Source organism: Haliotis rubra, unplaced genomic scaffold, assembly GCF_003918875.1.
Source record: "Haliotis rubra isolate DU_JTF1 unplaced genomic scaffold, ASM391887v1 Scf284, whole genome shotgun sequence".
NCBI lineage: Eukaryota > Metazoa > Mollusca > Gastropoda > Lepetellida > Haliotidae > Haliotis > Haliotis rubra.
Genome location: NW_025766936.1, coordinates 1,236,112 through 1,260,233, shown reverse-complemented (window position 1 = coordinate 1,260,233; position 24,122 = coordinate 1,236,112). Strand labels below are relative to the sequence as shown.

Below are 24,122 nucleotides of genomic sequence, written 5' to 3'. Positions count from 1 at the left end.
TGAAACGGGATTCAAAAGAAAGACGTTAATCTCCCAAAGTGCAAAAAAGATACGCTGTGAACAGGATTCGAACCTGCGCGGGAATAACCCATTGGATTTCAAGTCCAACGCCTTAACCACTCGGCCATCACAGCTCTGCCATGTACCCTCACTACTAAGGGAACTATCTTGTAGAAAGTCGGATTTGGTTAAATAGCAACAAAAAAACTAAGACGCTGTGAACAGGATTCGAACCTGCGCGGGAATATCCCATTGGATTTCGAGTCCAACGCCTTAACCACCGGCCATCACAGCACTCACGTCAGGGGCTTCAAACACACTCAGGCAACTACTCACGAGGGTTTCACCATCTCAGAGTAACACATCAGCACAATTCAAAATGCAATATAACCAATTCTGTCCACATCACACTCATCTATACACAGCACACAATGTTTCGGAAATAAAACGGCAAACATTTAACCTGAGTTTCTAACTTTTAACTTGGATTTCTTTCATTCTCTTTCTCCCACTCTACAGTTTTGCTGTCCCTTTTCTACTCGAGCAATTGTCTTATTTTGTGCCAGCGAGCAGTATTCACCAGTGACCTTTGAAACGGGATTCAAAAGAAAGACGTTAATCTCCCAAAGTGCAAAAGATACGCTGTGAACAGGATTCGAACCTGCGCGGGAATAACCCATTGGATTTCAAGTCCAACGCCTTAACCACTCGGCCATCACAGCTCTGCCATTCACCCTCACTACTAAGGGAACTATCTTGTAGAATGTCGGATTTGGTTAAATAGCAAAAAAAAACTAAGACGCTGTGAACAGGATTCGAACCTGCGCGGGAATATCCCATTGGATTTCGAGTCCAACGCCTTAACCACTCGGCCATCACAGCACTCACGTCAGGGGCTTCAAACACACTCAGGCAACTACTCACGAGGGTTTCACCATCTCAGAGTAACACATCAGCACAATTCAAAATGCAATATAACCAATTCTGTCCACATCACACTCACCCATACACAGCACACAATGTTTCGGAAATAAAACGGCAAACATTTAACCTGAGTTTCTAACTTTTAACTTGGATTTCTTTCATTCTCTTTCTCCCACTCTACAGTTTGGCTGTCCCTTTTCTACTCGAGCAATTGTCTTATTTTGTGCCAGCGAGCAGTATTCACCAGTGACCTTTGAAACGGGATTCAAAAAGAAAGACGTTAATCTCCCAAAGTGCAAAAAGATACGCTGTGAACAGGATTCGAACCTGCGCGGGAATAACCCATTGGATTTCAAGTCCAACGCCTTAACCACTCGGCCATCACAGCTCTGCCATTCACCCTCACTACTAAGGGAACTATCTTGTAGAATGTCGGATTTGGTTAAATAGCAAAAAAAAACTAAGACGCTGTGAACAGGATTCGAACCTGCGCGGGAATATCCCATTGGATTTCGAGTCCAACGCCTTAACCACTCGGCCATCACAGCACTCACGTCAGGGGCTTCAAACACACTCAGGCAACTACTCACGAGGGTTTCACCATCTCAGAGTAACACATCAGCACAATTCAAAATGCAATATAACCAATTCTGTCCACATCACACTCACCCATACACAGCACACAATGTTTCGGAAATAAAACGGCAAACATTTAACCTGAGTTTCTAACTTTTAACTTGGATTTCTTTCATTCTCTTTCTCCCACTCTACAGTTTGGCTGTCCCTTTTCTACTCGAGCAATTGTCTTATTTTGTGCCAGCGAGCAGTATTCACCAGTGACCTTTGAAACGGGATTCAAAAGAAAGACGTTAATCTCCCAAAGTGCAAAAAAGATACGCTGTGAACAGGATTCGAACCTGCGCGGGAATAACCCATTGGATTTCAAGTCCAACGCCTTAACCACTCGGCCATCACAGCTCTGCCATTCACCCTCACTACTAAGGGAACTATCTTGTAGAATGTCGGATTTGGTTAAATAGCAAAAAAAAACTAAGACGCTGTGAACAGGATTCGAACCTGCGCGGGAATATCCCATTGGATTTCGAGTCCAACGCCTTAACCACTCGGCCATCACAGCACTCACGTCAGGGGCTTCAAACACACTCAGGCAACTACTCACGAGGGTTTCACCATCTCAGAGTAACACATCAGCACAATTCAAAATGCAATATAACCAATTCTGTCCACATCACACTCACCCATACACAGCACACAATGTTTCGGAAATAAAACGGCAAACATTTAACCTGAGTTTCTAACTTTTAACTTGGATTTCTTTCATTCTCTTTCTCCCACTCTACAGTTTGGCTGTCCCTTTTCTACTCGAGCAATTGTCTTATTTTGTGCCAGCGAGCAGTATTCACCAGTGACCTTTGAAACAGGATTCAAAAAGAAAGACGTTAATCTCCCAAAGTGCAAAAGATACGCTGTGAACAGGATTCGAACCTGCGCGGGAATAACCCATTGGATTTCAAGTCCAACGCCTTAACCACTCGGCCATCACAGCTCTGCCATTCACCCTCACTACTAAGGGAACTATCTTGTAGAATGTCGGATTTGGTTAAATAGCAACAAAAAACTAAGACGCTGTGAACAGGATTCGAACCTGCGCGGGAATATCCCATTGATTTCGAGTCCAACGCCTTAACCACTCGGCCATCACAGCACTCACGTCAGGGGCTTCAAACACACTCAGGCAACTACTCACGAGGGTTTCACCATCTCAGAGTAACACATCAGCACAATTCAAAATGCAATATAACCAATTCTGTCCACATCACACTCACCCATACACAGCACACAATGTTTCGGAAATAAAACGGCAAACATTTAACCTGAGTTTCTAACTTTTAACTTGGATTTCTTTCATTCTCTTTCTCCCACTCTACAGTTTGGCTGTCTCTTTTCTACTCGAGCAATTGTCTTATTTTGTGCCAGCGAGCAGTATTCACCAGTGACCTTTGAAACGGGATTCAAAAGAAAGACGTTAATCTCCCAAAGTGCAAAAGATACGCTGTGAACAGGATTCGAACCTGCGCGGGAATAACCCATTGGATTTCAAGTCCAACGCCTTAACCACTCGGCCATCACAGCTCTGCCATTCACCCTCACTACTAAGGGAACTATCTTGTAGAATGTCGGATTTGGTTAAATAGCAAAAAAACTAAGACGCTGTGAACAGGATTCGAACCTGCGCGGGAATATCCCATTGGATTTCGAGTCCAACGCCTTAACCACTCGGCCATCACAGCACTCACGTCAGGGGCTTCAAACACACTCAGGCAACTACTCACGAGGGTTTCACCATCTCAGAGTAACACATCAGCACAATTCAAAATGCAATATAACCAATTCTGTCCACATCACACTCACCCATACACAGCACACAATGTTTCGGAAATAAAACGGCAAACATTTAACCTGAGTTTCTAACTTTTAACTTGGATTTCTTTCATTCTCTTTCTCCCACTCTACAGTTTGGCTGTCCCTTTTCTACTCGAGCAATTGTCTTATTTTGTGCCAGCGAGCAGTATTCACCAGTGACCTTTGAAACGGGATTCAAAAGAAAGACGTTAATCTCCCAAAGTGCAAAAGATACGCTGTGAACAGGATTCGAACCTGCGCGGGAATAACCCATTGGATTTCAAGTCCAACGCCTTAACCACTCGGCCATCACAGCTCTGCCATTCACCCTCACTACTAAGGGAACTATCTTGTAGAATGTCGGATTTGGTTAAATAGCAAAAAAACTAAGACGCTGTGAACAGGATTCGAACCTGCGCGGGAATATCCCATTGGATTTCGAGTCCAACGCCTTAACCACTCGGCCATCACAGCACTCACGTCAGGGGCTTCAAACACACTCAGGCAACTACTCACGAGGGTTTCACCATCTCAGAGTAACACATCAGCACAATTCAAAATGCAATATAACCAATTCTGTCCACATCACACTCACCCATACACAGCACACAATGTTTCGGAAATAAAACGGCAAACATTTAACCTGAGTTTCTAACTTTTAACTTGGATTTCTTTCATTCTCTTTCTCCCACTCTACAGTTTGGCTGTCCCTTTTCTACTCGAGCAATTGTCTTATTTTGTGCCAGCGAGCAGTATTCACCAGTGACCTTTGAAACGGGATCAAAAAGAAAGACGTTAATCTCCCAAAGTGCAAAAGATACGCTGTGAACAGGATTCGAACCTGCGCGGGAATAACCCATTGGATTTCAAGTCCAACGCCTTAACCACTCGGCCATCACAGCTCTGCCATTCACCCTCACTACTAAGGGAACTATCTTGTAGAATGTCGGATTTGGTTAAATAGCAAAAAAAACTAAGACGCTGTGAACAGGATTCGAACCTGCGCGGGAATATCCCATTGGATTTCGAGTCCAACGCCTTAACCACTCGGCCATCACAGCACTCACGTCAGGGGCTTCAAACACACTCAGGCAACTACTCACGAGGGTTTCACCATCTCAGAGTAACACATCAGCACAATTCAAAATGCAATATAACCAATTCTGTCCACATCACACTCACCCATACACAGCACACAATGTTTCGGAAATAAAACGGCAAACATTTAACCTGAGTTTCTAACTTTTAACTTGGATTTCTTTCATTCTCTTTCTCCCACTCTACAGTTTGGCTGTCCCTTTTCTACTCGAGCAATTGTCTTATTTTGTGCCAGCGAGCAGTATTCACCAGTGACCTTTGAAACGGGATTCAAAAAGAAAGACGTTAATCTCCCAAAGTGCAAAAAGATACGCTGTGAACAGGATTCGAACCTGCGCGGGAATAACCCATTGGATTTCAAGTCCAACGCCTTAACCACTCGGCCATCACAGCTCTGCCATTCACCCTCACTACTAAGGGAACTATCTTGTAGAATGTCGGATTTGGTTAAATAGCAAAAAAAACTAAGACGCTGTGAACAGGATTCGAACCTGCGCGGGAATATCCCATTGGATTTCGAGTCCAACGCCTTAACCACTCGGCCATCACAGCACTCACGTCAGGGGCTTCAAACACACTCAGGCAACTACTCACGAGGGTTTCACCATCTCAGAGTAACACATCAGCACAATTCAAAATGCAATATAACCAATTCTGTCCACATCACACTCACCCATACACAGCACACAATGTTTCGGAAATAAAACGGCAAACATTTAACCTGAGTTTCTAACTTTTAACTTGGATTTCTTTCATTCTCTTTCTCCCACTCTACAGTTTTGCTGTCCCTTTTCTACTCGAGCAATTGTCTTATTTTGTGCCAGCGAGCAGTATTCACCAGTGACCTTTGAAACGGGATTCAAAAGAAAGACGTTAATCTCCCAAAGTGCAAAAGATACGCTGTGAACAGGATTCGAACCTGCGCGGGAATAACCCATTGGATTTCAAGTCCAACGCCTTAACCACTCGGCCATCACAGCTCTGCCATTCACCCCTCACTACTAAGGGAACTATCTTGTAGAATGTCGGATTTGGTTAAATAGCAAAAAAAAACTAAGACGCTGTGAACAGGATTCGAACCTGCGCGGGAATATCCCATTGGATTTCGAGTCCAACGCCTTAACCACTCGGCCATCACAGCACTCACGTCAGGGGCTTCAAACACACTCAGGCAACTACTCACGAGGGTTTCACCATCTCAGAGTAACACATCAGCACAATTCAAAATGCAATATAACCAATTCTGTCCACATCACACTCACCCATACACAGCACACAATGTTTCGGAAATAAAACGGCAAACATTTAACCTGAGTTTCTAACTTTTAACTTGGATTTCTTTCATTCTCTTTCTCCCACTCTACAGTTTTGCTGTCCCTTTTCTACTCGAGCAATTGTCTTATTTTGTGCCAGCGAGCAGTATTCACCAGTGACCTTTGAAACGGGATTCAAAAGAAAGACGTTAATCTCCCAAAGTGCAAAAGATACGCTGTGAACAGGATTCGAACCTGCGCGGGAATAACCCATTGGATTTCAAGTCCAACGCCTTAACCACTCGGCCATCACAGCTCTGCCATTCACCCTCACTACTAAGGGAACTATCTTGTAGAATGTCGGATTTGGTTAAATAGCAAAAAAACTAAGACGCTGTGAACAGGATTCGAACCTGCGCGGGAATATCCCATTGGATTTCGAGTCCAACGCCTTAACCACTCGGCCATCACAGCACTCACGTCAGGGGCTTCAAACACACTCAGGCAACTACTCACGAGGGTTTCACCATCTCAGAGTAACACATCAGCACAATTCAAAATGCAATATAACCAATTCTGTCCACATCACACTCACCCATACACAGCACACAATGTTTCGGAAATAAAACGGCAAACATTTAACCTGAGTTTCTAACTTTTAACTTGGATTTCTTTCATTCTCTTTCTCCCACTCTACAGTTTGGCTGTCTCTTTTCTACTCGAGCAATTGTCTTATTTTGTGCCAGCGAGCAGTATTCACCAGTGACCTTTGAAACGGGATTCAAAAGAAAGACGTTAATCTCCCAAAGTGCAAAAGATACGCTGTGAACAGGATTCGAACCTGCGCGGGAATAACCCATTGGATTTCAAGTCCAACGCCTTAACCACTCGGCCATCACAGCTCTGCCATTCACCCTCACTACTAAGGGAACTATCTTGTAGAATGTCGGATTTGGTTAAATAGCAAAAAAACTAAGACGCTGTGAACAGGATTCGAACCTGCGCGGGAATATCCCATTGATTTCGAGTCCAACGCCTTAACCACTCGGCCATCACAGCACTCACGTCAGGGGCTTCAAACACACTCAGGCAACTACTCACGAGGGTTTCACCATCTCAGAGTAACACATCAGCACAATTCAAAATGCAATATAACCAATTCTGTCCACATCACACTCACCCATACACAGCACACAATGTTTCGGAAATAAAACGGCAAACATTTAACCTGAGTTTCTAACTTTTAACTTGGATTTCTTTCATTCTCTTTCTCCCACTCTACAGTTTGGCTGTCCCTTTTCTACTCGAGCAATTGTCTTATTTTGTGCCAGCGAGCAGTATTCACCAGTGACCTTTGAAACGGGATTCAAAAAGAAAGACGTTAATCTCCCAAAGTGCAAAAAGATACGCTGTGAACAGGATTCGAACCTGCGCGGGAATAACCCATTGGATTTCAAGTCCAACGCCTTAACCACTCGGCCATCACAGCTCTGCCATTCACCCTCACTACTAAGGGAACTATCTTGTAGATTGTCGGATTTGGTTAAATAGCAAACAAAAAAACCAACTAAGACGCTGTGAACATGATTCGAACCTGCGCGGGAATATCCCATTGGATTTCGAGTCCAACGCCTTAACCACTCGGCCATCACAGCACTCACGTCAGGGGCTTCAAACACACTCAGGCAACTACTCACGAGGGTTTCACCATCTCAGAGTAACACATCAGCACAATTCAAAATGCAATATAACCAATTCTGTCCACATCACACTCACCCATACACAGCACACAATGTTTCGGAAATAAAACGGCAAACATTTAACCTGAGTTTCTAACTTTTAACTTGGATTTCTTTCATTCTCTTTCTCCCACTCTACAGTTTGGCTGTCTCTTTTCTACTCGAGCAATTGTCTTATTTTGTGCCAGCGAGCAGTATTCACCAGTGACCTTTGAAACGGGATTCAAAAAGAAAGACGTTAATCTCCCAAAGTGCAAAAAAGATACGCTGTGAACAGGATTCGAACCTGCGCGGGAATAACCCATTGGATTTCAAGTCCAACGCCTTAACCACTCGGCCATCACAGCTCTGCCATTCACCCTCACTCACTACTAAGGGAACTATCTTGTAGAATGTCGGATTTGGTTAAATAGCAAAAAAAACTAAGACGCTGTGAACAGGATTCGAACCTGCGCGGGAATATCCCATTGGATTTCGAGTCCAACGCCTTAACCACTCGGCCATCACAGCACTCACGTCAGGGGCTTCAAACACACTCAGGCAACTACTCACGAGGGTTTCACCATCTCAGAGTAACACATCAGCACAATTCAAAATGCAATATAACCAATTCTGTCCACATCACACTCACCCATACACAGCACACAATGTTTCGGAAATAAAACGGCAAACATTTAACCTGAGTTTCTAACTTTTAACTTGGATTTCTTTCATTCTCTTTCTCCCACTCTACAGTTTTGCTGTCCCTTTTCTATTCGAGCAATTGTCTTATTTTGTGCCAGCGAGCAGTATTCACCAGTGACCTTTGAAACGGGATTCAAAAAGAAAGACGTTAATCTCCCAAAGTGCAAAAAGATACGCTGTGAACAGGATTCGAACCTGCGCGGGAATAACCCATTGGATTTCAAGTCCAACGCCTTAACCACTCGGCCATCACAGCTCTGCCATTCACCCTCACTACTAAGGGAACTATCTTGTAGAATGTCGGATTTGGTTAAATAGCAAAAAAAACTAAGACGCTGTGAACAGGATTCGAACCTGCGCGGGAATATCCCATTGATTTCGAGTCCAACGCCTTAACCACTCGGCCATCACAGCACTCACGTCAGGGGCTTCAAACACACTCAGGCAACTACTCACGAGGGTTTCACCATCTCAGAGTAACACATCAGCACAATTCAAAATGCAATATAACCAATTCTGTCCACATCACACTCACCCATACACAGCACACAATGTTTCGGAAATAAAACGGCAAACATTTAACCTGAGTTTCTAACTTTTAACTTGGATTTCTTTCATTCTCTTTCTCCCACTCTACAGTTTTGCTGTCTCTTTTCTACTCGAGCAATTGTCTTATTTTGTGCCAGCGAGCAGTATTCACCAGTGACCTTTGAAACGGGATTCAAAAAGAAAGACGTTAATCTCCCAAAGTGCAAAAAAGATACGCTGTGAACAGGATTCGAACCTGCGCGGGAATAACCCATTGGATTTCAAGTCCAACGCCTTAACCACTCGGCCATCACAGCTCTGCCATTCACCCTCACTACTAAGGGAACTATCTTGTAGAAAGTCGGATTTGGTTAAATAGCAACAAAAAAACTAAGACGCTGTGAACAGGATTCGAACCTGCGCGGGAATATCCCATTGATTTCGAGTCCAACGCCTTAACCACTCGGCCATCACAGCACTCACGTCAGGGGCTTCAAACACACTCAGGCAACTACTCACGAGGGTTTCACCATCTCAGAGTAACACATCAGCACAATTCAAAATGCAATATAACCAATTCTGTCCACATCACACTCACCCATACACAGCACACAATGTTTCGGAAATAAAACGGCAAACATTTAACCTGAGTTTCTAACTTTTAACTTGGATTTCTTTCATTCTCTTTCTCCCACTCTACAGTTTTGCTGTCCCTTTTCTACTCGAGCAATTGTCTTATTTTGTGCCAGCGAGCAGTATTCACCAGTGACCTTTGAAACGGGATTCAAAAGAAAGACGTTAATCTCCCAAAGTGCAAAAGATACGCTGTGAACAGGATTCGAACCTGCGCGGGAATAACCCATTGGATTTCAAGTCCAACGCCTTAACCACTCGGCCATCACAGCTCTGCCATTCACCCTCACTACTAAGGGAACTATCTTGTAGAATGTCGGATTTGGTTAAATAGCAAAAAAACTAAGACGCTGTGAACAGGATTCGAACCTGCGCGGGAATATCCCATTGGATTTCGAGTCCAACGCCTTAACCACTCGGCCATCACAGCACTCACGTCAGGGGCTTCAAACACACTCAGGCAACTACTCACGAGGGTTTCACCATCTCAGAGTAACACATCAGCACAATTCAAAATGCAATATAACCAATTCTGTCCACATCACACTCACCCATACACAGCACACAATGTTTCGGAAATAAAACGGCAAACATTTAACCTGAGTTTCTAACTTTTAACTTGGATTTCTTTCATTCTCTTTCTCCCACTCTACAGTTTTGCTGTCTCTTTTCTACTCGAGCAATTGTCTTATTTTGTGCCAGCGAGCAGTATTCACCAGTGACCTTTGAAACGGGATTCAAAAGAAAGACGTTAATCTCCCAAAGTGCAAAAGATACGCTGTGAACAGGATTCGAACCTGCGCGGGAATAACCCATTGGATTTCAAGTCCAACGCCTTAACCACTCGGCCATCACAGCTCTGCCATTCACCCTCACTACTAAGGGAACTATCTTGTAGAATGTCGGATTTGGTTAAATAGCAAAAAAAACTAAGACGCTGTGAACAGGATTCGAACCTGCGCGGGAATATCCCATTGGATTTCGAGTCCAACGCCTTAACCACTCGGCCATCACAGCACTCACGTCAGGGGCTTCAAACACACTCAGGCAACTACTCACGAGGGTTTCACCATCTCAGAGTAACACATCAGCACAATTCAAAATGCAATATAACCAATTCTGTCCACATCACACTCACCCATACACAGCACACAATGTTTCGGAAATAAAACGGCAAACATTTAACCTGAGTTTCTAACTTTTAACTTGGATTTCTTTCATTCTCTTTCTCCCACTCTACAGTTTTGCTGTCTCTTTTCTACTCGAGCAATTGTCTTATTTTGTGCCAGCGAGCAGTATTCACCAGTGACCTTTGAAACGGGATTCAAAAAGAAAGACGTTAATCTCCCAAAGTGCAAAAAAGATACGCTGTGAACAGGATTCGAACCTGCGCGGGAATAACCCATTGGATTTCAAGTCCAACGCCTTAACCACTCGGCCATCACAGCTCTGCCATTCACCCTCACTACTAAGGGAACTATCTTGTAGAATGTCGGATTTGGTTAAATAGCAAAAAAAAAAACTAAGACGCTGTGAACAGGATTCGAACCTGCGCGGGAATATCCCATTGGATTTCGAGTCCAACGCCTTAACCACTCGGCCATCACAGCACTCACGTCAGGGGCTTCAAACACACTCAGGCAACTACTCACGAGGGTTTCACCATCTCAGAGTAACACATCAGCACAATTCAAAATGCAATATAACCAATTCTGTCCACATCACACTCACCCATACACAGCACACAATGTTTCGGAAATAAAACGGCAAACATTTAACCTGAGTTTCTAACTTTTAACTTGGATTTCTTTCATTCTCTTTCTCCCACTCTACAGTTTTGCTGTCTCTTTTCTACTCGAGCAATTGTCTTATTTTGTGCCAGCGAGCAGTATTCACCAGTGACCTTTGAAACGGGATTCAAAAAGAAAGACGTTAATCTCCCAAAGTGCAAAAAAGATACGCTGTGAACAGGATTCGAACCTGCGCGGGAATAACCCATTGGATTTCAAGTCCAACGCCTTAACCACTCGGCCATCACAGCTCTGCCATTCACCCTCACTACTAAGGGAACTATCTTGTAGAATGTCGGATTTGGTTAAATAGCAAAAAAACTAAGACGCTGTGAACAGGATTCGAACCTGCGCGGGAATATCCCATTGGATTTCGAGTCCAACGCCTTAACCACTCGGCCATCACAGCACTCACGTCAGGGGCTTCAAACACACTCAGGCAACTACTCACGAGGGTTTCACCATCTCAGAGTAACACATCAGCACAATTCAAAATGCATATATAACCAATTCTGTCCACATCACACTCACCCATACACAGCACACAATGTTTCGGAAATAAAACGGCAAACATTTAACCTGAGTTTCTAACTTTTAACTTGGATTTCTTTCATTCTCTTTCTCCCACTCTACAGTTTTGCTGTCTCTTTTCTACTCGAGCAATTGTCTTATTTTGTGCCAGCGAGCAGTATTCACCAGTGACCTTTGAAACGGGATTCAAAAAGAAAGACGTTAATCTCCCAAAGTGCAAAAAGATACGCTGTGAACAGGATTCGAACCTGCGCGGGAATAACCCATTGGATTTCAAGTCCAACGCCTTAACCACTCGGCCATCACAGCTCTGCCATTCACCCTCACTACTAAGGGAACTATCTTGTAGAATGTCGGATTTGGTTAAATAGCAAAAAAAACTAAGACGCTGTGAACAGGATTCGAACCTGCGCGGGAATATCCCATTGGATTTCGAGTCCAACGCCTTAACCACTCGGCCATCACAGCACTCACGTCAGGGGCTTCAAACACACTCAGGCAACTACTCACGAGGGTTTCACCATCTCAGAGTAACACATCAGCACAATTCAAAATGCAATATAACCAATTCTGTCCACATCACACTCACCCATACACAGCACACAATGTTTCGGAAATAAAACGGCAAACATTTAACCTGAGTTTCTAACTTTTAACTTGGATTTCTTTCATTCTCTTTCTCCCACTCTACAGTTTTGCTGTCTCTTTTCTACTCGAGCAATTGTCTTATTTTGTGCCAGCGAGCAGTATTCACCAGTGACCTTTGAAACGGGATTCAAAAAGAAAGACGTTAATCTCCCAAAGTGCAAAAAAGATACGCTGTGAACAGGATTCGAACCTGCGCGGGAATAACCCATTGGATTTCAAGTCCAACGCCTTAACCACTCGGCCATCACAGCTCTGCCATTCACCCTCACTACTAAGGGAACTATTTTGTAGATTGTCGGATTTGGTTAAATAGCAAAAAAAAACTAAGACGCTGTGAACAGGATTCGAACCTGCGCGGGAATATCCCATTGGATTTCGAGTCCAACGCCTTAACCACTCGGCCATCACAGCACTCACGTCAGGGGCTTCAAACACACTCAGGCAACTACTCACGAGGGTTTCACCATCTCAGAGTAACACATCAGCACAATTCAAAATGCAATATAACCAATTCTGTCTACATCACACTCACCCATACACAGCACACAATGTTTCGGAAATAAAACGGCAAACATTTAACCTGAGTTTCTAACTTTTAACTTGGATTTCTTTCATTCTCTTTCTCCCACTCTACAGTTTTGCTGTCTCTTTTCTACTCGAGCAATTGTCTTATTTTGTGCCAGCGAGCAGTATTCACCAGTGACCTTGAAACAGGATTCAAAAAGAAAGACGTTAATCTCCCAAAGTGCAAAAGATACGCTGTGAACAGGATTCGAACCTGCGCGGGAATAACCCATTGGATTTCAAGTCCAACGCCTTAACCACTCGGCCATCACAGCTCTGCCATTCACCCTCTCATCAGTAAGGGAACTATTTTGTAGATTGTCGGATTTGGTTAAATAGCAAAAAAAAACTAAGACGCTGTGAACAGGATTCGAACCTGCGCGGGAATATCCCATTGGATTTCGAGTCCAACGCCTTAACCACTCGGCCATCACAGCACTCACGTCAGGGGCTTCAAACACACTCAGGCAACTACTCACGAGGGTTTCACCATCTCAGAGTAACACATCAGCACAATTCAAAATGCAATATAACCAATTCTGTCTACATCACACTCACCCATACACAGCACACAATGTTTCGGAAATAAAACGGCAAACATTTAACCTGAGTTTCTAACTTTTAACTTGGATTTCTTTCATTCTCTTTCTCCCACTCTACAGTTTTGCTGTCTCTTTTCTACTCGAGCAATTGTCTTATTTTGTGCCAGCGAGCAGTATTCACCAGTGACCTTTGAAACGGGATTCAAAAAGAAAGACGTTAATCTCCCAAAGTGCAAAAAAGATACGCTGTGAACAGGATTCGAACCTGCGCGGGAATAACCCATTGGATTTCAAGTCCAACGCCTTAACCACTCGGCCATCACAGCTCTGCCATTCACCCTCACTACTAAGGGAACTATTTTGTAGATTGTCGGATTTGGTTAAATAGCAAAAAAAAACTAAGACGCTGTGAACAGGATTCGAACCTGCGCGGGAATATCCCATTGGATTTCGAGTCCAACGCCTTAACCACTCGGCCATCACAGCACTCACGTCAGGGGCTTCAAACACACTCAGGCAACTACTCACGAGGGTTTCACCATCTCAGAGTAACACATCAGCACAATTCAAAATGCAATATAACCAATTCTGTCTACATCACACTCACCCATACACAGCACACAATGTTTCGGAAATAAAACGGCAAACATTTAACCTGAGTTTCTAACTTTTAACTTGGATTTCTTTCATTCTCTTTCTCCCACTCTACAGTTTTGCTGTCTCTTTTCTACTCGAGCAATTGTCTTATTTTGTGCCAGCGAGCAGTATTCACCAGTGACCTTTGAAACGGGATTCAAAAGAAAGACGTTAATCTCCCAAAGTGCAAAAAAGATACGCTGTGAACAGGATTCGAACCTGCGCGGGAATAACCCATTGGATTTCAAGTCCAACGCCTTAACCACTCGGCCATCACAGCTCTGCCATTCACCCTCACTACTAAGGGAACTATTTTGTAGATTGTCGGATTTGGTTAAATAGCAAAAAAAAAAACAAACTAAGACGCTGTGAACAGGATTCGAACCTGCGCGGGAATATCCCATTGGATTTCGAGTCCAACGCCTTAACCACTCGGCCATCACAGCACTCACGTCAGGGGCTTCAAACACACTCAGGCAACTACTCACGAGGGTTTCACCATCTCAGAGTAACACATCAGCACAATTCAAAATGCAATATAACCAATTCTGTCCACATCACACTCACCCATACACAGCACACAATGTTTCGGAAATAAAACGGCAAACATTTAACCTGAGTTTCTAACTTTTAACTTGGATTTCTTTCATTCTCTTTCTCCCACTCTACAGTTTTGCTGTCTCTTTTCTACTCGAGCAATTGTCTTATTTTGTGCCAGCGAGCAGTATTCACCAGTGACCTTTGAAACGGGATTCAAAAAGAAAGACGTTAATCTCCCAAAGTGCAAAAAGATACGCTGTGAACAGGATTCGAACCTGCGCGGGAATAACCCATTGGATTTCAAGTCCAACGCCTTAACCACTCGGCCATCACAGCTCTGCCATTCACCCTCACTACTAAGGGAACTATTTTGTAGATTGTCGGATTTGGTTAAATAGCAAAAAACTAAGACGCTGTGAACAGGATTCGAACCTGCGCGGGAATATCCCATTGGATTTCGAGTCCAACGCCTTAACCACTCGGCCATCACAGCACTCACGTCAGGGGCTTCAAACACACTCAGGCAACTACTCACGAGGGTTTCACCATCTCAGAGTAACACATCAGCACAATTCAAAATGCAATATAACCAATTCTGTCCACATCACACTCACCCATACACAGCACACAATGTTTCGGAAATAAAACGGCAAACATTTAACCTGAGTTTCTAACTTTTAACTTGGATTTCTTTCATTCTCTTTCTCCCACTCTACAGTTTTGCTGTCTCTTTTCTACTCGAGCAATTGTCTTATTTTGTGCCAGCGAGCAGTATTCACCAGTGACCTTTGAACGGGATTCAAAAGAAAGACGTTAATCTCCCAAAGTGCAAAAAGATACGCTGTGAACAGGATTCGAACCTGCGCGGGAATAACCCATTGGATTTCAAGTCCAACGCCTTAACCACTCGGCCATCACAGCTCTGCCATTCACCCTCACTACTAAGGGAACTATCTTGTAGAATGTCGGATTTGGTTAAATAGCAACAAAAACTAAGACGCTGTGAACAGGATTCGAACCTGCGCGGGAATATCCCATTGGATTTCGAGTCCAACGCCTTAACCACTCGGCCATCACAGCACTCACGTCAGGGGCTTCGAAACAGAGTAACACTCAGCACAATTCAGGCAACTACTCACGAGGGTTTCACCATCTCAGAGTAACACATCAGCACAATTCAAAATGCAATATAACCAATTCTGTAAACATCACACTCACCCATACACATTATGGAAAGAAATACACAATGTTTCGGTTTCATACATGCGTACATATACCATTGTATCATTATGAAACATCCATACATGTTTGCATGTACCATGAAATATGGAAAAGAAAAGAAAACAGGAAATATATTCATAAGTGCTTTATAATTGACAATCAATATGTATGACTGAGTATACACTATATTAGATTTAGCTAGAATCACTACTTCAGCAGATGTAACTACGTAATGTACCTATCTAACGGAGGTTTGAGAACAATCTCATTTCCGTCTAACGATATGTATGTCTTGCTCATGACGTATTTTTGAATGAAGATTTGTAATTGATTTATTTTCAAATATTTAAAGAACAACAGACTAAAATGGCGATTTAGCAATGATTTGAAAAATGCCCTCATGTGAAATGAGATTCTATTTTGGCTCAATATAACTCTCCTTTTAAATATACCAAGACGATAAATTGACAATACAATGTCAATGAATGATTTACATGACAACTTCTTTTCCGGTTACAACCCAAACAATACCCAGAGGGATAACTGTCCCAAAGACAAATCCTGTATCCTGGCACACGTCTGTCGACATTTCAATTACCAGTTCTTGCAAGGAAAATATCTCTTTGGAGAAGATGAACAGATGTAAAATGTCTTCTGTTTCACTTCGACACACTGGACAAACATCGGTGTTTGACAGTGAATGAGTGAGTGAGTTTAGTTTTCGCCGCACTCAGCAATATTCCAGCTATTTGGCGGCGGTCTGTAAATAATCGGGTCTGGACCAGACAATCCACTGTTCAACAGCATGAACATCGATCTACACCATTGGGATACGATGACATGTGTCAACCTATTAGCGAGCCTGACCATCCGATGTTTAACAGTTCAATTTTTAGGAGTTTATCATATGTGAAGACAATATTATGAGCAATTTTTAAATCCAACTGTACGAAATGTGTTGATTTATCTTTTTCAGACACATATGTTTCCAACTGATATCTAGAGCAATTTTATTCCACCAACAGATTGCTTCTGCTTCCATGAAATGTTTTTCCTGAGAACTTCATAACAAAGTTTAGTTGTAAATAACTCAGCACACAGCCCCTGTTCATCAATAGCGCATAATTTGTCCCCTGAAGGGAGATTAGTGCCAACATCATATCAAATTATCCTTTTCCAGTCGGATGGCAACCATATAAAATGATCCCTTATCGCACGTATGTCCACCTCAGGTAAGGTGTCATGTACTATTTTCACAATTATTTGCTCAGACATGAATTTTGGAATGACTTCAAAACAAATATGTTTGATACAAATAATCCCACTTGAAATAAACGATTGAAACATAAGAGTTTTTCCATTAAAGGTAATTAATGGATTTTTAAATAGTGGCTGATTCATGATGTCTTCTACATTTTGAAGTAAAGGTCCTTTTCCTTCGTTCAATTCATTCCATGCAGCTGAAAGCTCAGCATAAAATTGGCTTATATTCTGTAAATAAGTTTCATCACATTCAAGAGATAAGGCCTAAATCCCAAGTTTATAGTCAGAAGATGTGACATAAAACATAAAATGGTCCAAATACAATTGAGCTGGCCATTGACGAAGGCCCTTACCAATTTCAGCCTCAATGCATACTTTTTAAAACATAAGTTTGGTATATTAAGACCTCCATCTAAACAAACACCAATGCAAATCCTGTATCCTATTTGGGCAGTTTTTGGTGCCACAAACCATTATTAAACATTTGAGTGAATTTATTCTCAACCCAATCTGGAACAGGTAGTACAGTGAACATACACATGTAAAGTTATTACCAAACACGAGAGCTCATAAGGATAATTATTACAATGGCTCTGAGTTGTAAAGTAAGATATCTACGTAGCCATGAATTTTACAGTGCTTGTAATTTCGCTATTTTCTTTCTCCAATTTAATGTTTCACACGTTTTTCATCAAAGCCAAAGTATGTGCCTAGTGCTTCTATACAATCCCTCTTAACTTTATCCGGAATTTTGATTTCTGATTTTTCAATATTGATTTTTGCACCCGTTGCCTCACAATATAAGTTAATTGTACGAAATGTTTCTTGGACAGAGCTAACATCTGAGACGGTGATTGTAGTGTCATCCGCATAGTGAAAATGACAATGACAGTTGATTTGTATAGCGCCTAACATCCAGGTTATTTCCTGCTCAGTGGCGCCTTACAGACAGATTACACAAAGATAAATTCCAAACCAAAATATTGTCTGAATAGGTTTTTTTGGGAATGGATCCCTTGATTATGCAATTTTCAGTTCAGCATGTTTTTACAACAGCGCTTTGTTAATGTACTCCAAAAGAATACAAACAGCTGTGTGTTGTGAGGCCAAAACGTTTATTTTGGGTCTATGCGTGAAACAGCTTGAAAGAACATAAGGAAATATATAAAATGGAATCTAATAAATACCTACATGTTTAAATTACTCATTTAGTCTGCAACATACACCTAGTTGAAAACCTCTGCACTATATCACAAGTTGTAGTGTTACACAATATTAATACAATGATCTAATGAGAAAATGACATACTGTAGGTATCTCTAAGGAAATGTTATACACTCTTTAAAAAATAGGAATACCATTTAATTGTCAATGTTTAAAAGATGCATAAGATAGAATTTTTTCCACCATACCTATATATTGGTAACCCGTGTAAAGATAGTCTTGTTAGACTTGTGTCATCTAAGGATGATGTTTTGATAAGTATTGCTACTTTTTCTTTAGAAGGGTATATTATGCCTGTACATTGTGCAAAAATGGTTCCATAGCTTTCAAAGGCAATAATGTATGATTGTTACTGGTTTTACCAGCATCAAATAAAATGTAAAATTATTCTGTAATGTGGGCCATGGCCTTATATACTGAAATAAAACTGTCTGTCTTTAAAAATAGAAACGCATAGGTGATTTTGAGAACATTGGAATCATGTAGCTGCGGCAAAAACACTACAAATATACTATTTCTTTCAAAATGTCATCTGTGTGTGATTGTAAAGAGTTTCAGCGCCAAAACGCGGCAATTTTACCTTTATCCCTTGTTTTTGAAGCGTTTGGAGAACAATTCTCCAAAACTTCACCAAGAAAACATGCACGTGCAAGTAAGCCGAAACTTATGCAGCATCGATCACTATAAGAAAGGAAACGTATTTACTTTTGCCATTAGATATTGCGTGGAAAAAGGGAAATCATCATGTCGCGACTGAGTGCCGCAAATCAAAACATCGCCATAGGCTGCGTTGAAGCTGGGGAGTCGCAGTCTGCAGTTGCGCGACATTTCAACGTTCACCAGAGCACCGTATCTCGCCTTTGGGGTCGTTTCCTGCAGACCAATTCCGCCCAAGATCCAAGAGTTTACCACCCAAGCCCAGGACCACTACATCCGGGTTGCTCACTTGCGTGATCGTCCGACCAAACTGTTTAGGAACCGATTGCGTGAAGTGGAGATTCGACCAAGAATTCCAGTTGTCGCCCCTGTTTTGAGAGACTTCCATCGGTGCAATCGCTCGGAACGAGAACCTTAGAAACTGGAGGCGAGTCTGGTTCAGTGATGACTCACGATTTCTTCTTCACCGGCGAAATGAAAGACAGCGTGTTTACCGTCGGAGAAATGAACGTTTTGCTCCTAATTGCATTCGACAGGTCGACAGCTTCGGTGGAGACAGTTTGATGGTGTGGGGTGCGATATCCGACAACAAATCGGTACATCAACGAAGTCCTTGCACGCCACGTGCTTCCGATTATAGACCGACAGAGGGAGTTGTTCCTGCATGACAACGCCACTTCACATACAGCACGCGTCATGGTCCGCTACTTTGCCAATTCTAAAGTCAATGTCTTGCCATGGCCTTCCCGATCACCAGAACCCGATAGAACACCTATGGGATGAACTCGATCGACGTCTACGTCAACGTCAGACACTTCCACAACTTGCACTTGCCATCGCATTGCAGGAAGAGTGGGGACGAATTCCGCAGGAGCGACTTCATTGACATATCCAGTTTGTGTCGAGACGGTCCCGAGCAGTAATTGACGTCATCTTGTTGACTCAAGTAAACAGAAACACAACAATAAAGGCTGCTGTTGCAATAATTGCTCTTAAACTAATGCAATAAATTATTCTTAAAAAGTCTGATGTGGTTCTTTTTCTTTCTTTCTTTGAAGAGTGTAGTAAATATATTTAGTGTGCATACAGTGAATCTGGTAAGGTCTTACATACCAGATCAATCACAGATCTGCATAACAAATAGGTAAACAACAATATATATGTACTGGTGATATGATATAAAATATGGTTTAAAAGTAACAGTACGTTAATCGCACAAATCAAACCAAATTAAATATAATATTATATGTGTGTGTCAATCAATCACACATACCAAACATACAGGCATGCATTCAAACTGACTAGTCATTACTTATAAGTTGTCAGATACTTAGCTGATATATGTTTAGGATTGCGTTTAATACTTAAACATTACATATACTCACAATAACACAGTGATCTGACAGGTCATCTTCGACTATAAATACACGTATCTATAAGGTATATTATATTTCAAGAAAATCAAGTCAGACTTATATACATGCTGCAGTAAGTCCTATGTGTAATTATAATAAACAGGAAACTATCCATATATACAACGTTTTATACAATATGAACCTACCTAAATCCGTATAAAAGCCCCATTGCCAAAAATATATCCTTCCTTCGGAAGTATAAGACAGCATGTGAGTTTAAAATCTTTACATTGTAGTTAAGCTGTGGTCAGCTTGGCCTATCAGTGAAACAATAGACATGACTGAGAGCTGGAGCAAGGAGTGTTGTAAGCATGCAGTGTGACAATTAGTGGAGGTTAGACTGACAGTTACAAGGCTTACTATGTAGAGTTATGGAATGAGAATAAAATAAAGTATAAAACATAACTAAGATTCTATCATTCTACCATATAAAACATACCTAAGATTCTTACATGTGTTCTTATTATCAAATATAGTAAGTAATTAAATGGATATAATGCCATCCACCTTACTACTTAATATAATCTACCTAATAAGCTACCTAAGTGTAATTAAAAACTATGTATACTTGAGTCTGCCACATTGATACATTAAAAAGTTAATATCATTACGGATACTAATTCCACGAATATCAGGATTATTCTTGATTATTAAATTCAGTGGCTCTGATACCCAAACATATAGCATAGAGCTCATTGGATCACCTTGCCGAACTCTACGGGTTAAGGTGAGATACGTGTGACATGGCCATTGTACCTCACAGAACTCTTTATATCAGTATATACAATCTTAATGCATGAAATGAAAAAATCTCAAAAGTTAAATTTCCTGAGAATTTGAAATAGATATTGGTGTGAAACCCATTCAAAAGCGTTCTCTTGATCAATTTTAATGAGATAAGAGTCATCATTACGAATATTAATAACATCAATAACATCTCGAACAGAGTGAAGGTTGTTGGCTATGTCTCTTCCTGGTACACAACAAGATTGTTCAGGGGAGACAATTGAAGCCATGACATTTCTCAATCTCAACGATAACACTCTTGATCTGAGTTTAGAATCTACATTAATCAATGAAATAGGTCTGTAACACTTAATGTCTCTCTTGTCTCCTTTCTTTTTATAAAACAAACTGATTATACTGTTTTTCATGGAACGTGAAAGGGTATGTTATTTGTGTATCCCATCTACAACTTGTGAAAAGAAGGGACATAAAATATCCCAAAACTTTAAATAAAACTCAACAGTCCGCCCATCAGGGTGATGTATTCTGTTTGATTCCTTTGAGTGCCACTGAAAGCTCACTGTGAGAAATAGCCATGTCACATGAACTACTTTCTTCCTCGGAAAGTGTTTTCTCAATATTATCAATAAGGTCCTGTTGTTTTACTAAATTACATTTCTCGGCAGTAAATAAGGACGAGTAAAATTGTTGAGCAGTATCCAAAATACCCTCTGTGCTCCTGGCTATCGTACCATCTCCCTTGAAGAGTGATGTTATCGACTTAGCCTGCTGTTAAAGTTTTTCAAGGTTCAAAAAGTAACTGGTGTTTCTGTCTGAATCCAGCGTGCACTGTGCTTTTGAATGACACCCTTGCATTTATTATTCTCATAGATCTCAAATTCAAATAGTTCTGCTTTAAGTAAAGTCCAGCCTCAGTGCAACTAGACTGTGATCACTCACATTTAATGACCATTACAATTAAGTGAAATAGATAATTATTAAACAGGCGAGGTTTCAATACAGCCTTTCAATACACCTGATATTTCTCTTCTATCGTTGACTTTATCTGCTTCCTTTTCCTTTTGATTGTGGGGCGGTGGGGTAGCCTAGTGGTTAAAGTGTTGGCTCGCCATGCCGAAGACCCCGGTTCGAATCCCCACATGGGTACATTGTGTGAAGCCCATTTCTGGTGTCCCCCTCCGTGATGTTGCTGGAATATTGCTAAAAGCGGCGTAAAACCAAACTCAGTCAGTCAGTCAGTCCTTCTGTTGGTCTGTTTTGTTTTCTGTCTCTCTATTGTTGAGGTCATTGTTCTGTGTTACTATGGCTGGTAGTTTGGGCTGTAGTTTACCTGAAGAAATAGTCCGTTTGACGTGTTACACATGTTGTATGTGGAATCTCTTTATCATCTTCTGTTTGACGTGTTACACATGTTGTATGTGGAATCTCTTTATCATCTTCTGTTTGACGTGTTACACATGTTGTATGTGGAATCTCTTTATCATCTTCTGTTTGACGTGTTACACATGTTGTATGTGGAATCTCTTTATCATCTTCTGTTTGACGTGTTACACATGTTGTATGTGGAATGTCTTTATCATCTTCTGACATGTCAAGTCTATCTATAATGTGCTATTATTGTCTTTCCAAGTGTCACAAATAGAAATGTTGTCTCAATAAGGAACTGCACGGGTATTTGCTTCCTTAGCCTTTCTTTCCTTTTCTTCTCACTCTCTCTCTTTTCCTCTTTATAGTTTTTGCTCCTTCTGGTCCATCTGTATGGTTCTCATTTCAGATTTGGTTCCCTGACTTGCATTAGAAACACACAGGCTCTTGGTTGTTATGTATCCCCCTAAGGTATCGATGTCCCTCTCGGGTGTTGAATCCCACAGAATATGGTAATGAGGTATACACTCCTGGGGGGAAATACAACCCGCACATATATTGTGCCGTCAGATATGCTTGTGTCTTTAAGGGTCCTCTGTTCAATATCACTTTCCATAGTGATTCCTCTTTTGATGGTGGGGCGGTGGGGTAGCCTAGTGGTTAAAGCGTTGGCTCGTCACGCCGAAGACCCGGGTTCGAATCCCCACATGGGTACATTGTGTGAGGCCCATTTCTGGTGTCCCCCGCCGTGATGTTGCTGGAATATTGCTAAAAGCGGCGCAAAACCAAACTCAGTCAGTCAGTCCTCTTTTGATGAGCAGCTTTTCGATTTCTACGTCACCAATGACAGAACAACAGTGTGGCTGTGAAGCAGTCTAAACGAGATACGTTGTTCTCCTATCACCAAGTCATCGGTTTCTGCAAGAAGTCTTGCTTCGGTAGTATCTGGGACTGTACCAGCGTAGCAACCGGTCCTTTTCAAAACACATGCCCACACAGCAGATGTATATTCCACCAATGTATTGGATAGCATAGTTGTGCTAATAACTTTAATGTCTCCCACATCGATTCAATACTGCAGTCTCTCTTATACTTTCCTTTTGATTTGATGTCCACCATTTTGTCGCCGTAAGCAGAACTTGAACCTGCGCGGGAATATCCCATTGGATTTCGAGTCCAACGCCTTAACCACTCGGCCATCACAGCACTCACGTCAGGGGCACTCGTCTTGAGGGTTTCACCAGCTCGAAATATTTGACAATTAAGCTGCAGCAGTTTATAAAAAACGCTACACCTAATCAAATTTTCAATTTCATTTAATGCAGATTGTCATAAAGAAGTACCTACACACTTTACCCATCGTACTTCCAACTAAACCCCAATACGTACACACTTTACCCCAATACGTACAGTAAACCAAATACGTACACACTATACCCCAATGTGTACACACTATATCCAATACGTACACACTAAAACCCGATACGCACACGCTATATCCCAATACGTACACCCAATCCCAATACGTACACACTATACCCAATACGTACACACTATACCCCAATACGTACACACTATACCCCAATACGTACACACTAAAACCCAATACGTACACACTATATCGAATACGAACACACTAAAACCCAATACGCACACACTTTACCCCAATACGTACACTAAATCCCAATACGTACAC

The 24,122-nt window shown here is 41.8% G+C and overlaps 55 non-coding genes across 55 annotated transcripts; all 55 read right to left on the bottom strand.

Moving 5' to 3' along the window:
- Positions 1-52: 52 nt before the first annotated feature.
- Trnas-uga lies at positions 53-134 on the bottom strand. Its single transcript has one exon. It is a non-coding gene; the product is annotated as a tRNA-Ser (tRNA).
- Positions 135-213: 79 nt separating this feature from the next.
- Trnas-cga lies at positions 214-294 on the bottom strand. Its single transcript has one exon. It is a non-coding gene; the product is annotated as a tRNA-Ser (tRNA).
- Positions 295-640: 346 nt separating this feature from the next.
- Positions 641-722, bottom strand: Trnas-uga. The gene has a single exon. It is a non-coding gene; the product is annotated as a tRNA-Ser (tRNA).
- Positions 723-800: 78 nt separating this feature from the next.
- On the bottom strand, positions 801-882 carry Trnas-cga. Its single transcript has one exon. It is a non-coding gene; the product is annotated as a tRNA-Ser (tRNA).
- Positions 883-1,230: 348 nt separating this feature from the next.
- On the bottom strand, positions 1,231-1,312 carry Trnas-uga. The gene has a single exon. It is a non-coding gene; the product is annotated as a tRNA-Ser (tRNA).
- Positions 1,313-1,390: 78 nt separating this feature from the next.
- On the bottom strand, positions 1,391-1,472 carry Trnas-cga. The gene has a single exon. It is a non-coding gene; the product is annotated as a tRNA-Ser (tRNA).
- A 348-nt stretch (positions 1,473-1,820) lies between these two features.
- Trnas-uga lies at positions 1,821-1,902 on the bottom strand. Its single transcript has one exon. It is a non-coding gene; the product is annotated as a tRNA-Ser (tRNA).
- A 78-nt stretch (positions 1,903-1,980) lies between these two features.
- Positions 1,981-2,062, bottom strand: Trnas-cga. Its single transcript has one exon. It is a non-coding gene; the product is annotated as a tRNA-Ser (tRNA).
- A 347-nt stretch (positions 2,063-2,409) lies between these two features.
- On the bottom strand, positions 2,410-2,491 carry Trnas-uga. The gene has a single exon. It is a non-coding gene; the product is annotated as a tRNA-Ser (tRNA).
- Positions 2,492-2,569: 78 nt separating this feature from the next.
- Positions 2,570-2,650, bottom strand: Trnas-cga. The gene has a single exon. It is a non-coding gene; the product is annotated as a tRNA-Ser (tRNA).
- A 346-nt stretch (positions 2,651-2,996) lies between these two features.
- On the bottom strand, positions 2,997-3,078 carry Trnas-uga. Its single transcript has one exon. It is a non-coding gene; the product is annotated as a tRNA-Ser (tRNA).
- Positions 3,079-3,154: 76 nt separating this feature from the next.
- Positions 3,155-3,236, bottom strand: Trnas-cga. Its single transcript has one exon. It is a non-coding gene; the product is annotated as a tRNA-Ser (tRNA).
- Positions 3,237-3,582: 346 nt separating this feature from the next.
- Trnas-uga lies at positions 3,583-3,664 on the bottom strand. Its single transcript has one exon. It is a non-coding gene; the product is annotated as a tRNA-Ser (tRNA).
- A 76-nt stretch (positions 3,665-3,740) lies between these two features.
- On the bottom strand, positions 3,741-3,822 carry Trnas-cga. Its single transcript has one exon. It is a non-coding gene; the product is annotated as a tRNA-Ser (tRNA).
- A 346-nt stretch (positions 3,823-4,168) lies between these two features.
- Trnas-uga lies at positions 4,169-4,250 on the bottom strand. Its single transcript has one exon. It is a non-coding gene; the product is annotated as a tRNA-Ser (tRNA).
- A 77-nt stretch (positions 4,251-4,327) lies between these two features.
- Positions 4,328-4,409, bottom strand: Trnas-cga. The gene has a single exon. It is a non-coding gene; the product is annotated as a tRNA-Ser (tRNA).
- Positions 4,410-4,757: 348 nt separating this feature from the next.
- Positions 4,758-4,839, bottom strand: Trnas-uga. Its single transcript has one exon. It is a non-coding gene; the product is annotated as a tRNA-Ser (tRNA).
- A 77-nt stretch (positions 4,840-4,916) lies between these two features.
- On the bottom strand, positions 4,917-4,998 carry Trnas-cga. The gene has a single exon. It is a non-coding gene; the product is annotated as a tRNA-Ser (tRNA).
- Positions 4,999-5,344: 346 nt separating this feature from the next.
- Positions 5,345-5,426, bottom strand: Trnas-uga. Its single transcript has one exon. It is a non-coding gene; the product is annotated as a tRNA-Ser (tRNA).
- A 79-nt stretch (positions 5,427-5,505) lies between these two features.
- On the bottom strand, positions 5,506-5,587 carry Trnas-cga. Its single transcript has one exon. It is a non-coding gene; the product is annotated as a tRNA-Ser (tRNA).
- A 346-nt stretch (positions 5,588-5,933) lies between these two features.
- Positions 5,934-6,015, bottom strand: Trnas-uga. Its single transcript has one exon. It is a non-coding gene; the product is annotated as a tRNA-Ser (tRNA).
- Positions 6,016-6,091: 76 nt separating this feature from the next.
- Trnas-cga lies at positions 6,092-6,173 on the bottom strand. The gene has a single exon. It is a non-coding gene; the product is annotated as a tRNA-Ser (tRNA).
- Positions 6,174-6,519: 346 nt separating this feature from the next.
- Trnas-uga lies at positions 6,520-6,601 on the bottom strand. Its single transcript has one exon. It is a non-coding gene; the product is annotated as a tRNA-Ser (tRNA).
- A 76-nt stretch (positions 6,602-6,677) lies between these two features.
- Trnas-cga lies at positions 6,678-6,758 on the bottom strand. Its single transcript has one exon. It is a non-coding gene; the product is annotated as a tRNA-Ser (tRNA).
- Positions 6,759-7,106: 348 nt separating this feature from the next.
- On the bottom strand, positions 7,107-7,188 carry Trnas-uga. Its single transcript has one exon. It is a non-coding gene; the product is annotated as a tRNA-Ser (tRNA).
- Positions 7,189-7,272: 84 nt separating this feature from the next.
- Positions 7,273-7,354, bottom strand: Trnas-cga. The gene has a single exon. It is a non-coding gene; the product is annotated as a tRNA-Ser (tRNA).
- A 349-nt stretch (positions 7,355-7,703) lies between these two features.
- Positions 7,704-7,785, bottom strand: Trnas-uga. Its single transcript has one exon. It is a non-coding gene; the product is annotated as a tRNA-Ser (tRNA).
- Positions 7,786-7,866: 81 nt separating this feature from the next.
- Positions 7,867-7,948, bottom strand: Trnas-cga. The gene has a single exon. It is a non-coding gene; the product is annotated as a tRNA-Ser (tRNA).
- A 348-nt stretch (positions 7,949-8,296) lies between these two features.
- Positions 8,297-8,378, bottom strand: Trnas-uga. Its single transcript has one exon. It is a non-coding gene; the product is annotated as a tRNA-Ser (tRNA).
- A 77-nt stretch (positions 8,379-8,455) lies between these two features.
- Trnas-cga lies at positions 8,456-8,536 on the bottom strand. Its single transcript has one exon. It is a non-coding gene; the product is annotated as a tRNA-Ser (tRNA).
- A 349-nt stretch (positions 8,537-8,885) lies between these two features.
- Trnas-uga lies at positions 8,886-8,967 on the bottom strand. The gene has a single exon. It is a non-coding gene; the product is annotated as a tRNA-Ser (tRNA).
- Positions 8,968-9,046: 79 nt separating this feature from the next.
- Positions 9,047-9,127, bottom strand: Trnas-cga. Its single transcript has one exon. It is a non-coding gene; the product is annotated as a tRNA-Ser (tRNA).
- Positions 9,128-9,473: 346 nt separating this feature from the next.
- Positions 9,474-9,555, bottom strand: Trnas-uga. Its single transcript has one exon. It is a non-coding gene; the product is annotated as a tRNA-Ser (tRNA).
- A 76-nt stretch (positions 9,556-9,631) lies between these two features.
- Positions 9,632-9,713, bottom strand: Trnas-cga. Its single transcript has one exon. It is a non-coding gene; the product is annotated as a tRNA-Ser (tRNA).
- Positions 9,714-10,059: 346 nt separating this feature from the next.
- On the bottom strand, positions 10,060-10,141 carry Trnas-uga. Its single transcript has one exon. It is a non-coding gene; the product is annotated as a tRNA-Ser (tRNA).
- Positions 10,142-10,218: 77 nt separating this feature from the next.
- On the bottom strand, positions 10,219-10,300 carry Trnas-cga. Its single transcript has one exon. It is a non-coding gene; the product is annotated as a tRNA-Ser (tRNA).
- Positions 10,301-10,649: 349 nt separating this feature from the next.
- On the bottom strand, positions 10,650-10,731 carry Trnas-uga. The gene has a single exon. It is a non-coding gene; the product is annotated as a tRNA-Ser (tRNA).
- Positions 10,732-10,811: 80 nt separating this feature from the next.
- Positions 10,812-10,893, bottom strand: Trnas-cga. Its single transcript has one exon. It is a non-coding gene; the product is annotated as a tRNA-Ser (tRNA).
- A 349-nt stretch (positions 10,894-11,242) lies between these two features.
- On the bottom strand, positions 11,243-11,324 carry Trnas-uga. The gene has a single exon. It is a non-coding gene; the product is annotated as a tRNA-Ser (tRNA).
- Positions 11,325-11,400: 76 nt separating this feature from the next.
- On the bottom strand, positions 11,401-11,482 carry Trnas-cga. The gene has a single exon. It is a non-coding gene; the product is annotated as a tRNA-Ser (tRNA).
- Positions 11,483-11,831: 349 nt separating this feature from the next.
- On the bottom strand, positions 11,832-11,913 carry Trnas-uga. Its single transcript has one exon. It is a non-coding gene; the product is annotated as a tRNA-Ser (tRNA).
- Positions 11,914-11,990: 77 nt separating this feature from the next.
- On the bottom strand, positions 11,991-12,072 carry Trnas-cga. Its single transcript has one exon. It is a non-coding gene; the product is annotated as a tRNA-Ser (tRNA).
- A 349-nt stretch (positions 12,073-12,421) lies between these two features.
- Trnas-uga lies at positions 12,422-12,503 on the bottom strand. The gene has a single exon. It is a non-coding gene; the product is annotated as a tRNA-Ser (tRNA).
- Positions 12,504-12,581: 78 nt separating this feature from the next.
- Positions 12,582-12,663, bottom strand: Trnas-cga. The gene has a single exon. It is a non-coding gene; the product is annotated as a tRNA-Ser (tRNA).
- Positions 12,664-13,009: 346 nt separating this feature from the next.
- Positions 13,010-13,091, bottom strand: Trnas-uga. Its single transcript has one exon. It is a non-coding gene; the product is annotated as a tRNA-Ser (tRNA).
- Positions 13,092-13,171: 80 nt separating this feature from the next.
- Trnas-cga lies at positions 13,172-13,253 on the bottom strand. The gene has a single exon. It is a non-coding gene; the product is annotated as a tRNA-Ser (tRNA).
- Positions 13,254-13,602: 349 nt separating this feature from the next.
- Trnas-uga lies at positions 13,603-13,684 on the bottom strand. The gene has a single exon. It is a non-coding gene; the product is annotated as a tRNA-Ser (tRNA).
- Positions 13,685-13,762: 78 nt separating this feature from the next.
- On the bottom strand, positions 13,763-13,844 carry Trnas-cga. The gene has a single exon. It is a non-coding gene; the product is annotated as a tRNA-Ser (tRNA).
- Positions 13,845-14,192: 348 nt separating this feature from the next.
- On the bottom strand, positions 14,193-14,274 carry Trnas-uga. The gene has a single exon. It is a non-coding gene; the product is annotated as a tRNA-Ser (tRNA).
- An 84-nt stretch (positions 14,275-14,358) lies between these two features.
- Positions 14,359-14,440, bottom strand: Trnas-cga. Its single transcript has one exon. It is a non-coding gene; the product is annotated as a tRNA-Ser (tRNA).
- Positions 14,441-14,788: 348 nt separating this feature from the next.
- Trnas-uga lies at positions 14,789-14,870 on the bottom strand. Its single transcript has one exon. It is a non-coding gene; the product is annotated as a tRNA-Ser (tRNA).
- A 75-nt stretch (positions 14,871-14,945) lies between these two features.
- Trnas-cga lies at positions 14,946-15,027 on the bottom strand. Its single transcript has one exon. It is a non-coding gene; the product is annotated as a tRNA-Ser (tRNA).
- Positions 15,028-15,373: 346 nt separating this feature from the next.
- Trnas-uga lies at positions 15,374-15,455 on the bottom strand. Its single transcript has one exon. It is a non-coding gene; the product is annotated as a tRNA-Ser (tRNA).
- Positions 15,456-15,532: 77 nt separating this feature from the next.
- On the bottom strand, positions 15,533-15,614 carry Trnas-cga. Its single transcript has one exon. It is a non-coding gene; the product is annotated as a tRNA-Ser (tRNA).
- Positions 15,615-23,550: 7,936 nt separating this feature from the next.
- On the bottom strand, positions 23,551-23,632 carry Trnas-cga. The gene has a single exon. It is a non-coding gene; the product is annotated as a tRNA-Ser (tRNA).
- Positions 23,633-24,122: the final 490 nt, after the last annotated feature.